The sequence below is a fragment of the Delphinapterus leucas genome, chromosome 9 (assembly GCF_059928025.1).
Source record: "Delphinapterus leucas isolate spDelLeu-1000000601 "Yukka" chromosome 9, BTC_Dleu_Yukka2, whole genome shotgun sequence".
Lineage (NCBI taxonomy): Eukaryota > Metazoa > Chordata > Mammalia > Artiodactyla > Monodontidae > Delphinapterus > Delphinapterus leucas.
In genome coordinates, this window is record NC_143137.1 from 60691342 (window position 1) to 60705264 (window position 13923).

At 43.9% G+C, this 13923-nt stretch overlaps 1 long non-coding RNA gene across 1 annotated transcript in view; it reads right to left on the reverse strand.

Annotated features, from left to right (window-relative positions):
- Nucleotides 1-13923, reverse strand: part of LOC149748418 (uncharacterized) — a 117804-nt gene that overhangs the window by 41245 nt on the left and 62636 nt on the right. Inside the window, exon 4 of the long non-coding RNA XR_016394215.1 lies at nt 7882-7986. This is a non-coding gene — a long non-coding RNA (uncharacterized LOC149748418). The remainder of the gene's footprint in view (nt 1-7881; nt 7987-13923) is intronic.

Here is a 13923-nt window from a genome sequence, read left to right on the forward strand (position 1 = left end):
AAAATAAGGGAAAATAAAATTAAAAGATTTTGAGAGTTGCTGAAAAGGATCAAGGTCAACAGAGGTAAAACAAAAACAGCCCACACATGTGCATCAGGGAAAGGATGTTCTCCAAAAATACTTTTCAGAACCAGAAAGGAAGAAAGCAGATACCAAAGGTCTCCCTGCCTCTGTACCTACTGCTGTTGGAGATGGTTATCCAAATGTCCCTCATGTTTCTGCAGGTCTTGCAAGCAGAGGCACTGACTGCCTTTGAACCAAGCCATCTTTTCAAGAATGTTTGTATAGTGAACAGTTGAGAAATGAAGACAGTCTCCCCCTCTAGAGCAAAGGGAGGTTCTTCTTACTTCCCATTATAAAAGATTCCGGTTCTCTAAGCTCAGGGCTCTTCTCTGTAACACAACCCACTCACTGCCCATGCAGTTGTCACCTAGTCCTCTTCACTGCCCTGTAGGAATCTGGGTTTAGGGGACCACTGCAAGAAAATGCTGATGCTTGGCTACTGCTATTACTGTAATTAAATCCTTTGTCTCTGATCTAGGGGTCTCATATCTTCTGCCCACATCCATGAAACTGTCTGGCTAACTTGTTAGTTTGCAAGTAGGGGGAAAACATCTCAGACTCTCCACAGTTCTGGACATTTGCTAAGTATTATCAACGATCAAAGCTGGCTTTAAGTCCTTAAAGCAGAAAACTTTAAAATAGGTTCCCCTGACCGCCTCATGCAGACTACTAGCAACTAAGGCAGACCCAGAAATAGTAATAATAACCATTTATTTAGTGTATGGAAACTCTTAGTGCCCCATTAAAATCTCCTTTGGATCTCTTCTAGCAGCTCCATGATCTAAACCCTCAGCTTCAGAGGGCTTTGCTGCTAACAGCAGGCACTTGTGACCTTCTCCAGAGGCTTGACCTTGGGCACCAGAGCCACCTCACCTGTGCAGAGAACAGAAAGTGGCTGGGGATTTAAATTTCTTCCAGGAAGCCTTGAAGACAATGACTGACTGAAGTAGAAGTAGGGGTGTCCTGCTTCTTTTCCTCAAGGCTGGATAAACTCTATGGGTATAATTTATGCTCCAGAAGTTCCTGTGGGATCAGGTTGAGACTGACTGATTGTGATTTGGGCCATTTGAGGGCCTTCAGGTAGTTTAATTTCACCCTTTGCTATATTCCCAGCATTCAAATAGGCCTAGCAGAAATCCCACCTAGGAAACTGCCCAGCCCAGGAAAAACTCCAATCTGAAAACTTGGCAGCAACAGCCCAGTTCAGGCAGCAGAAGAATGCTTTTCCTTGGCAGCCGTACTGGCATCTGGGGGAAGTCCTGAAGAGCCTAGAGGGCTTCTCTAGGGAAAGTTTATACAGCTGGGAAGCAAAAGCAATCTGCTAGTCCTCCCTGCCACCCTAAAAGGACCACTGCTGTCCATGTATGGCTGCAAATCCAGTTCATAGGGCTACCATGACACTACATCCATAATGAGTCTCGTCTCAACAGCACCCCTTGACTCCTACCTGCAGGCAGCCTAAGGATGCTGTGATGGTTAAATTTTATTTGTCAACTTGGCTAAGCCATGACAGCCAGTTTGATCAAACATTAGTCTGGAGGTTGATGTGAAGGAATTTGGTAGGTGTGATTAATTTCTACAATCAATTGACTTTAAGTAAAGCAGATTACCCCTGACAATGTGGGTGGGCCTCATCCTATTAGTTGAAGGCCTTAGCAGCAAAAACAGGTTTCTGGAGAAGAATTCTTCCTCAGGACTCAAGATAGAGGTCCTACCTGAGTTTCCAGCATGTTAGTCCGCCCCATTGATTTCAGACTTGTCATCCCCCACATAACTGCATGAGTCAGTTCCTTAAAATAAATCTCTTTACATATAATTACACACAATCCCCTACTGGTTCTGTTTCTCTAGAGAAACTGATACAGGTATGTTCCACCATTCCCAGTCTCAAATGCCCCAGGAAAACATGACTATGGCCTTCATTTTAGCCAGTTCTTCAGCCACATTCAACCTAACTGAACTTGAGCTAACCAGCCCCCTAGGCTTATACTTCCAGATTGCAAGTATATCCCTACGATTATGTGTCTGTCCAGTGCCCAACTGCAGTCAGGTGCTCTTTTGCACACTCTTTGGACAGGTAGCTGATTACATAGCTCAGCTACCTATCCAGCCCCCACGGAACATGCCTAGAGCCAATCTCTACCCTCCTTCACGCAGAACACCCTATACCCCCAAAGTACACTTTTCCTCTGCCATCTCCCGGCATGCTTTTCCTCCTGGAACCACTGGCACAATCCAGTGCTTAGCAAACTTCCTGGCATATGGAGGTGCTCACGAAAAATCTGAAGGAAAGGTTGTCATTTAGCAAGCTCAGGAGCTCCAAGAGGATTTTTGAGAACTATTCTGGTGGACCAAGGAAAGTTAGAAAGTCCATCCACCCTCTCCCTCAAGTGGTAGATCACTGGCATCTCAGTGGAATGCTCTACCATCAGGGTCAACTCCTCCTCACCTGACTGTACTCACTGGAGCACAGGTCAAGGTTCACCTCCAGGCAAACTGTTTCTGCTAAAGGGAGAGGAGTCAACCAAGAACAGGTAAATTGCCAAGTATAACCGTATCTTGTCTCGGTCATCATGTCCCCTGCTCCAGCCTCCTTCGTACCAGCCATATTTGATCTACATACACAAGCATTCTGGGTTTTGCCTCCTGTTTGGTCAGTGCTCTCCATTCAGCTTTGTTCTCTCATAAGCTCTCATTTTGAGATTCTGGACTCTGGAATCAGAGATATACATTTTAGAATCCCGGCTTTATCACTTACAAGCTGGGTGACATTAAACCTCAGTTCTTCACCTGTCAGGTGGAGGCCATCTAACAACTTTCCAGGACTGCTGTGGGTTTAGAAGTAATCAGAGAATTAGTGAGATCTAGCAGAGCATCTGGCACACAGTAGGAGCTTTTAAAATGTCAGCCATTAGGGAGTTCCCTAGTGGCCTAGTGGTAAGGATTCTGGGCTTCCACTGCCATGGCCTGGGTTCAATCCCCAGTCAGGGAACTGAGATCCCACAAGCTGCATGGCATGGCCAAAAAGTAATGTCAGCCATTGTTATTATCATTGTGGGATAAAAGTTAATATTTGACATCCAGGCACCACCACAATTATTTTTGTAAAAAAAGACATCTTACACCTGGGCCAGGATAGCCTGCAAACCCTTCCAGACTGGAGAACCTAAGCAGAAGACTTCCCAACTACTCCCATAAGTCTGCAACAAACTTAAGACAGGAAATATTAAAAACTACTTAAAGATTTTGTATTTTGAAATTTCAATTTTCTTAGCCATTTACAATCTTTGAGCTTCACTCTTCCATATGTGAAAGGAGCTGGTTTGTCAGCTTCCCCTAATGGTAGCTCACAAAAATAACTTTTCATGAGAAGTCTATAGAAAACTGAATTAATTCCTATGATTCTTAGCTCTAAATGCACATCATAAGTAACCCCTGTACAGCTTTGTAAAATGTTCTCACACTGGATCTCCAAGAAAGAATTCCACTTCTATGGGTCTCTGTGTGGCCTGGATGATTGCATCTTTTAAAAGCCCCCTTGGAGATTCTGATGACCAACGAAGCTTGAACACCACTGACTTACTCTCTGATTTTAGATAACTCAAAACTGTACAGAGAGGTGCGATGTAGAAATAGATGCGGACTTGCACCATGGGGGCTGCGGGCAGCCCTCAGCTGTTCTCAGCCTGCTCTCTGTTTCCCCCACCCCCCCGGCCCCCAGCACCTCCGCATTCTGCTTGTCTGGATACATTAGTTCAGACTGCAAGTTACCCAACTCCTGCAGGGTTCCAGCAGGGCTTCAAAGGGGTGGAGCCCCTGCTGCACTAGGCAGATGCTACCTCAGACCAGCAGTCCAGAGGAAAAGGGGGATGGGGAGGAGGGAGCTGTGTATAGAATAGAAGCAAGGAGCAGAGAAAAGAGAGAGGGTGAGGGGTAAAGCTGTATTTATGCACCTGGCTGTCAGAAAAGAAGTGTGACCAAGTAATAGGGGTTTCCGCAGAGAATAACAAGCCCCTCCCAGCCATTCAGAGGTTGCCTGGTTTGCTGCACTGTACATAATGTTGCTTCTGCTTCTGTTCACATCTCTTTTAGAGAAAATTATTGCCTAGCATTGTTACGTTCCCCTGCATCTTACTCCTGTCTCCACTCCGTGACAGTACGTTATCGGTAGGTTCTCTCTCCTCCTATTCTCATATCTGGTAGCAGGATGCAGTGGCTAGCTGGCACAGATTTGTTGCTCCGCTGATTTGTGTTGCATTAATGAATGGAGAGCTGGTAGACTGCCCTCCCCACACGTACACACACAGTGCCCCAGACTCTAGATGCCATTCTACTTTGTCCCCAGGCAGAATGCATCCCTCCTTCCTCTGGGTCTGCAGCATCTGGCACTTCACTTATGGTTACTCCAGTCTAATCTGTCCTGTAGATCTTGGGTTACGTCTGTGTCACTGCTGCCAGGCTGTGAGCACCCCAGGTAAATGGGTTGCTTTGTCCACCAACTCCCGGTACAGCACTGACATTAAGTAGGTTCTTGAATATTTGCTACCTCCAAGCCAATTTTCTATCTCCATATTATTTCACTGTCATCTGGTTTCTTCATCACTTGGAATAAAATCAATGAAGGGGAAGAAACACCGGGTAGGAACCTGGTCATACAGCTGCAGATAACCTATAAGACCTCTTGAGTTTCCATATCTGTCCACCAACTGGACTGAATCAGCTCCAAGGACACCCAGATATTGAAGCACTAAACATATAGAAGATATATGGAAGCATGGCACTGGGGAAAGCAAATGAACCTGTATAAATTCCCTGCAGATCAACCTTACTTCATAGAAACCTCACCCTTACTTTGAAAAGTGTATTTTATTCCCATTTGAAGAACAAAAAAGAGAGTCTCAGAGCTTTGATTTGTTTAAGGTCAGAGAGAATGCCTAGGATTGGAACTCAAACCTGTCTGAACCCACAGCCCACTCTCTCCACACACTGCTTCACCAGTGGGAGACTGACCACACAAGACAGTGTCTTGGGGATGGTGCTGAAGAACCATAGCTTCATTAGGATGGAAAATAGTTTTCATCCTCCCTTTTATCACAGATTGTAATAAAAGACAGAGTTTCACAATATGACATTTCACAATATGACATTTCACAATATGACATTTCTATATTACTAAATCATGTCCTTTCCCAACTCTGCCTTTATTCCCCTTTTGGAGTCATTTTAAAAAGCTAGGGGCATTTAAAATTTTTATTTGAATTATTGAGAATGAAGATAAAATCATTCCCAGCTTTTTATAGGCCTTAGGGCTTGTATTCCTACACCATCCTACCTCCACCATCCTACCTTACAATTTCCCCCTTCTGTTCCCCCAATATACATAGAAAACCAAATTTATCAGTCCAAGTACACCCTTGAACTTAGAGTCCATATCCTTCTACTAACTTTGGCTAAGAAAGTTTCTTGAAATAAACTCTGAAACCTGTATGACATATTTCATGAGAATCTAATCTAGTTGGTTTCCCAATATTTATAATATGAGAATACCTTTCCTACCAAATATAAAAATCCATCTCCACCTGATAATAGTTGTGCTTTTTAAAGTATCCATTGATTGAGAAAATAGTCAAAATGATAAAAAGTCAAAATGAATTCAGTCGAGTTTGGAAATGTTTATATTTTCTGCATCTATATGGCATCTATAATCCATCTGAAAAGTAATCACTTATATATGTGTGAAAAATAGCTGACTGCAAGATAGGCCAGGCCAATCATCAAGGGCCTTGGGCAGCATACCAAGGAGATTCATATTTATTTTGTAGGCAAAATGGAGTCAAAAGTTTTAAAGCAAACTGACAGGACCAGATTGATTTTTTTTTCAGAAGATAATTTTGGCAGCAGTATAGAGAGCCAATTGTGAAATGGGAAGAACAGTGGCAAGAGTTCAGGAAGGAAGTGGAAAATGACATTGGAGCCACAGTGATGCAGAGATACCTCTGACCCCAACATTGGAGGACTTGGTAAGCAACCAGGTACGGGCAGTGCAGGAGATGGAGGGCCCAAGATGTATCAAGATTCAGAAACTTTTGGAGACTGTTACCTCGAAAAGAATAAGGAACACCAGAGGAGGTGTGTACTTTTTGGATGGGGTTGGGGGTTGGAATTGGTGGAATGGTTGGTGAGATTGAATGGATTTATATGTACTAAGTTTGAAATGATAGGGTACATTCAGGTACTGTCTCTCCTGCATGCCACTGGATATTAAAGCCTGATAATGAGGAGATCTGAGCTGGATCTTTAGGCAGCAGTAAATCATAGTTGTTATGATAATAGCTTACAAGTCAGGCAGACCTTGGTTCAAATCCACTTACTAACTGGCTTGAGCAAAATCCTGAACTTTACTGAGCCTTAGTTTCCTCATTGGGAAAATTGGGATAATTAATACCCACAACAAGGGTTTCTTACAAAAGACTGCAGGGTTTTTAAAAATTAAAGACTATATATATTAGTAACTCACATGGCATATAATAGCTGCTCGACAAATAGCAGGTGCTGTTATGTAGATTGCAAGCCACCAGAGTAAGTGGTACCATCTCCTGATATAGTGAAATTTATCTTTCTTGGAGAGCAAAAGAGAGAAAAATAAAAGGCAGGGCCCTGGGGATGCCACACTAGAGAAACAACCAAAGGAGGTGCAGGCAAAAAAAAGGCTGAGAAGGGCTTCCCTGGTGGCGCAGTGGTTGAGAGTCCCCCTGCCGATGCAGGGGACACGGGTTTGTGCCCCGGTCCGGGAAGATCCCATGTGCCGCGGAGCGGCTGGGCCCATGAGCCATGGCCGCTGAGCCTGTGCCTCCGGAGCCTGTGCTCTGCAGCAGGAGAGGCCACAACAGTGAGAGGCCCATGTACCGCAAAAGAAAAAAAAAAAGTCTGAGAAGACAAGAAGGAAATCAGGAAAAGAGGGTGACCTGGCTGTCACTGGAGGAAAGAGCTTCAACAAGCAGAAGGTGGGTCCAATTCTTGAAGCTATGGACCAATCATTAATCTTGAATTAATAAGGAAACCATAATGCCCTGAAGAGTGACGTGAGATAATGGCAACCCACTGGGGCAGTATTCAAGCACTCCTAGAGCTATGAAAGGTGAATTATCAAAACCATTATATAATTACAAGAGAGAGAACATAATCTGGATTAAAAATGAGAGCATAGTTTAAAATGAGAGCATAATCTGTATTAAAAATGAGAGCATTGACATTGCCAAAAAATGATGCATCTATTTGACATACCTGGAGCAATTAATGTCTACTGCTAAAGTTTCCACTACAGATGCAAGAATAAAAGTAATCCTTGTGATTTACTATGCTGTATACCTGTTACTTAATATTGTACATCAACTATACTTCAGTAAAAATAAATAAAAGGTTTAAAAAAAGAAATAACCTTATCAAGAGTAAAGAGCCTGTTTTACTCAAAAAAAGGAATCAAAATTTCAAGTTAAAGAAAATTGTCCAAACAAAAAAATGTGCAAGTACTCGTCTATCACTCATCTAAACAATCCAATCCATCGACAACTGCTGTTAGCTCTATTTCCAAAATCAATTCCAAATTCAACCCCTTCTGTGGTGGCTTTCTACTTTGTTAATTTAGCTAAATTGGAGCTTTATTTCCAAGAATTCCTGTGGGTTACATTTTGACATAAGAGAAATTTGCAGGAGATTTCACTCTCCAAAGCAAAGCGGCAGCCATTAAAGTCTAAAGGTCAGTACAGGGTGCCCTGCGGCAGTTCACTTATGTTGTTACAGTTTGACTTGTTGGTTCACCTTCTTGGAGCAGGGCAGCAGCTGGGCCCAGAGCTTCTCCAGCTCCCTCAAGGTCTCCTCTTCTGTCCTCTCCACGTCCTGGATCAGGTACTGGGTGAAGGTCACCTGCGACATTAAGTTGGAGGCACTGAGAGATACATGTAATCCCAATTTGTCCCCAGTCTCCCCTGCTTCACGTTCAGCTTTTCTTCTCAACTCGTGGACCTACTGACTTCAGTGGCCTCAGGCCTCCACTAGACAGAGAGGCACCAGCTTTCCAGAGACTTCTCTATCTCCTCCCACAATTGTGTAAGGTCTAAATCCTATAATAAATCCCATATTCCATATTATTCACAGTGGTTTTTTCCCCTGATTGAACGCTGACTGATATAGAAATTGAAACTAAAAGTGATTCCAGGGAACAGAAACTTAGGGATGGTTCTCTAAATTAGCTTTGAGTTATCTGGAGCTGATTTCCTGATACAGTTAAAGAGACAAGACTAAAGGAGACAGTGGTAGTTTATGACATGCAAAAGATTTAGTTGAAGTATCACCAGGAGACATCTGTAATCAAGTGTCAACAGAAGGCAAGGATTTGAGTGAACTAACTGCTATCAAGGAAGATTTTAGTGAAAATAAACAAGTTTGGGAGTGAATGAGTGCTTCTAAGTGCACTGAAGAATGTGGGGGGGAAAAAGAAGCTGATGAGCTTAAGGATTTATAACTGTCCTGAAAGATAAGGATATCCTGGACCACAGACCAAGATTTCTGAAAACCAAACATGAATTTAATCCTTTGGGTGGCTGAATTACAACACAGGTTGAATTCTCAACTTTGCAGCGTTTCTTATGTTAAGGTTAGGACACAGATTGAGAAGGAATACGAATTAAAATTTGCGATAGGAATATGGGAGCAGATTCCCATGATGCTGGGGACCTTGAACCCCTAAATTCTACTGATCCTCAAGTCCCAGCAAGCCCCAGGAGGTAATCTATGAAGTGTGACTCACAAGGAGGTCAATACACACCTCGAGAACTGCAATATTTTGTCAGTACATGTTGACAGAACCTCAGTAATGTGCAAGGGAATGGATCTTAAATTGTATTGGACCAGGGAAGAAGAAATATATTGTTGGACCCTCCGAAATTAGTTTCTTTAAGTGCACAAAGCAGAGATTCTGAAATCAGTGTGTTAGCTCGAGGGGCTGCAAATGACCCTAAACCTGGAGTTAAAGGTACTTTACACTAAATGAACTTGAAGTTTCATAAGCTTCTTGGTATACTGATGAAGGGATCCAAAGGCTTTGGAAAAATGACATGCTTAAGTGGACTTATCATGTAATACTTGTTCAGATACCTCTATGTCTCCCAGAATGGTCCTGCAGATATACCTTCCACTAAGGCTTTGAGAAATGCATTGGGGAAGGAAGCCCAGCTTCCATAAAGAGCGTTATGGTGGCTGTTCTCTAAAGGTTAGAGATGAGAGGGGGAAATGCTGCCATCAAACTGGGGTCTCTGAATTCAATGGGGAGAATGAGATACTGGACTGGCAGGAGCCAATTGGTAGCATTTAATCACAGAAGACAAGGAAGATATGGTTACCACAATGGGCAGCAGAGCTGAAAGTCAACAGAAGAGTCTGACCCATGGAGACCTTTGACTTTCGATAGTTGATCGTAATGTCCCTAGAACTGAAATAGCTGATCACCTTACTAATGTCCAATTTGATTAGTATAAGTAGTGTGGCGAAAAGAAGTCATACCTGATTCAGCAATAAAGAATTGTGGACCCTCAACCAATTGCCAGCCTTAAGCCAGTTCATGGGCCCAAAGCCCCTTGAAAGAAAGGAAGACAGGGTCTCCTCAAGGAACACTCCTACTAGGCAACGAAAAATGTACACTCTAAGTCTTCCTTCCAGCCAGAGTAGTCTTCAACTTAGGGCAATTTTACCCTCCGAAGGGTAGCTGTCAACATCTGGAGACATTTTGGATTGTCACAACAGGGTAGAGGCCAGGGATGCTACTAAACATCTTACAATGTACAGGACAGTCCCCCAGTGACAAAGAATTATGTAGCCCAAAATGTCAACAGTGCTAAGGTTGATAAATCCTGCTTTTCCCAAGAGACCTGTGACCACTGAGTTCCAACAAGCAGAAAGTGAGTCAACATCATCACAGTTCGCAGTGATTCAGGAGGACCAGGGCTAAACATTCAGCTTGGGTTTGGCATATATGATAAATCAGAGTCACAGCACAGAAGAAGAGTGGTGTGTGGACAGTGCTCACGCACCCCTAGAACTCTGAAAGTTTAATTATCCCAAACATTACATAACTGCAAGAGGGAGAAAGCAATCTGGATTAAAAATAGAATATAATTAAACATAGTAACAAACTAAAATGTGTGCTTCAAGTAAAAATGTCAAGTGATCCTTTTTCACTTACCAAATCCAATTCATCAGCAACTGCAATCGAAAAATCAATCCTAAACCCAACTCTTCCCACTTCTGCTACCCCCTCGTTGAAGCCACATGTCTCTCCTAGAAAAGCCACTTTAACAGCCTCTTTACTTCCTCCCTTGTTCCTGGAGAATCTACTCTTGATATGCAGCTGCCAAGTGGTCCTCTTACAATGTAAATTACTCACGACACTCCTGAGCATCACAGAGAGTACAGCTGAGGATGTGAGATCATAGTGTGGGGATGAAAGTGGGAACTCTTTCCTACCTTGAAGGAAAGCCCAGAGGTATGAGTAAAGAAAACACTGACCCAGTTTTGCTCTGCTTGATGGAGCAAATATGGAAGGTCTCCCTGGTTTTCGTGCATCCATTCCTGGTCTTGCCGCCCTTCCACACACACTCTCACAAATTACCCTTCAAAGCAGCAGAGTGATCTATTCAAACCATAAATCAGGTTGCTCAGCATAAAACAAACACCCACAAGGAGGCTTCTGGAACCAGCGCCTAATCCAAGTAGTCCCGAGTGGGGCCTGAGGGTCTTACAGCGTTTCATCTCTCCAGGTAATTCTAATGTGTAGCCAAGGCTGAGACCCACTGGCCTACAGCTTGCTTCTCAAAAATCTAATATGCACACAAATCACCTGAGAGGCTTGTGAACTTTACTTTCTGACCCCAGTAGGGCTGGGTGGGGCCTAAGATGCTACATTTCTAACAAGCTCCCCATGTGGTGTTGATGCTGCCGCCTGAGGACCACGCTCTGAGTAGCCAAAGCCCGGGAGGGTAAATCATTGCTCCCCTCTACCCAGTTCACCATTGCTCATAAATGCTTGAAATCATATTTTTCACCCTCTACCAGCCCTCCAGTTTCTCAGCTTCCTAGACCCACCAATAGCTCTGCAGTCAGCCAGCTCAGGACAGAATCTGTGGACAAATGAATGACAGAATGATGATGTCCACTATGGAAGACACTATATTTCTTCCCACTGTACAGTAAGGCTTCCTTCCAGGTAAAATTAAGCAAAATTCAGCCCTGCTATGTCCCATTGGAGACTGGATCTTCAGAGGGACAGGTTAAAACCTAATCACAGTACTCTCCTCTCTCTCATATGCATCTAGAGCAGTGTTTCTCAACCTTTTAATTATTATCACCTCCATAAGGAGCATTGTTAGATTTTTTAAAAATAATTTATTTATTTATTTTTGGCTGCGTTGGGTCTTCGTTGCTGTGCGCAGGCCTTCTCTAGTTGTGGTGAGCAGGGGCTACTCTTCTTTGCGGTGCATGGGCTTCTCATTGCGGTGGCTTCTCTTGTTGCGGAGCACGGACTCTAGGTGCACCGGCTTCAGTAGTTGTGGCTCACGGGCTCTAGAGCGCAGGCTCAGTAGTTGTGGCGCACGGGCTTAGTTGCTCCGCGGCATGTAGGATCTTCCCGGACCAGGGCTCGAACCCGTGTTCCCTACATTGGCAGTCAGATTCTTAACCACTGCGCCACCAGGGAAGTCCCTAGACTTGTTTTTCTGATTGCACCGCCCCCCCCATGAAATGTTAACACCACACACACTCTCGCCCTTTGTAGGGACACAAAACCTTGTTAATACCTGTGTTTTTTGCCGCCCCCTTGTGGACAATATCACCCACAAGGAGTGCAGAATCTGAGCTCTGCCATTCACTCATTCCAACCACCCAGCTCCCAGGCCTGATGTGTAGACCACACACTTATACACTTTTCTCCAGCCTGACCCTTCCAGCCCAAGTTATACGTTAGAGAGGAAACCGTTTTTAGAATCACACAAACCAAGTTAAACCCAGCCTCTGCTATTTACAAGTTTGGGGACCTCAGGCAAATCTTTCCCTTTCTTATCCTAAGCATCTCAACTGTTAAATGAAATCAAAATATTCACACTGAAAAATTGTTGTGAGGTGTGGGGGGGGAGGGGAAGTGCCCTGTAAAACATAGATTATAATGCCCAACACAGGGCAAGTGTTTGATAAATGGTCGTAACTGGCCATGATTTGGGGGTTGCTCTCCAGAGCTTCATACCTCAGTTGAGATCAGATCCTTAGCACCTGGCTCCAGTAGCACCTTGATGGCCTTGTATACCACGCCAAATGAAGATTAGACGTCTGTCATCAGGCCACAGGGCAGCAAGGAGAAAGACACATCTTCCCTGGAGCATCTACCTGAGAAACAGGAGATCCTAAAGCAGTCCGGGGAGTACTACTGGAGTGGGATAGGGAGCTGAGAGGGACTTACCAGCACAAGTAAAGTACAGCCTGCAGCCAAGGCCACTGCTATCGATTCATAGTCCTGACCCAGTCTCTTCACCTCAACACTACCCTTGATTACCTCCTGGGCAAGAATAGGTCTGGGCAGCCCAGAAGTGCCACCCCACTCCTCTTCTCAAATGCCCCTGGAAACTCTGACTAGAGGCCCATTTCCAGAAACATGTCCAGCCTCCTTCACCATATGGACCCTAACTTGTCTCCAGAAATGCCCTCCCCCACCCCACCAAACAGTACTGGCCACCACTCTCCTACTTATCAAAGAGATTCTCCATCTTTGCAGACTATCCATCACCTAGACTGTAACCTTCACCGCCAGGGCATACCCCTACTTTGCAGAGTACCATTCAAAGTGGGTACATTGTTCTTCTCCTGTCAAGTCCAGCCACAACCAGAAAGAGTGAATCAGCACTTTTGCCTTCTACTCTACAGACATCGTGGCTGCCATCCTCCAAAGAAAACAGCCTCCCCACTCACAAAAGTACAATTTCCTCTTTGACCAACTCTCAGGTCTCCACCCCTCCTAGACACCCTGACTTAGCATGGTGATTTAAAAAGTCCTAGATGAATACCTGTTGCCTGTGTCTCCACAGCGGGCATCAGAAACACCCACTCCCCAGAGTATCCGACTGTCACTAGGGGCGGTGTGACCTTCCTACAGGTGATGTTGCCTCCCTCAGCCTCAACTCCTGCACCTGTCACATGGCAGTAAAAGCAATACCTCTAGGGATAATTAGAGGATTAGACACACAACAGACAGCCTGGCTCCCACTTGGGGCCTCTCTAGTGAGAGACTAGCCTGAAAAGATGGTCATCCTGGTGATGCTGCCTGAAGAACAGGTGGCTTCCCTGGGAGGGGAAATCGTTTCCAGTCTTTTTTATTTCATGATACAAATGAAGACCAAGTTGTATCATATTACAGTACAGACTTATTACTAAAGAATTATTATTATGTTTTCCTGACCTTAACCCCTTCCCATAGTTGATTCCACCATCAAGGCCAAAGGCTTCTTAAAGATTCTACCACCTAACAAAAATATCATATAAAATATTTAGTATTTCAACAAACAACCAAAATTTAATATTTTATAAGTAAATAATTTCTAGCCATTTCCATCATTTCAGCTTGTTTCTTGCAAAGGAGAAAGGTAACGTCTTATAATTTTCCTGTTAAATCGGCATATAAAATGAAATTTTAAATTAAAATTCTATCAAAAATGCATTTGATATTGTCATGGTTCTCAGCCCTGATGAGTCCTCAAAATCCACCTGCAGAGCATTTTAAACATAAAGTTGCCTGTTTGGGGCCATAGCAAATGTGCTGCAAAG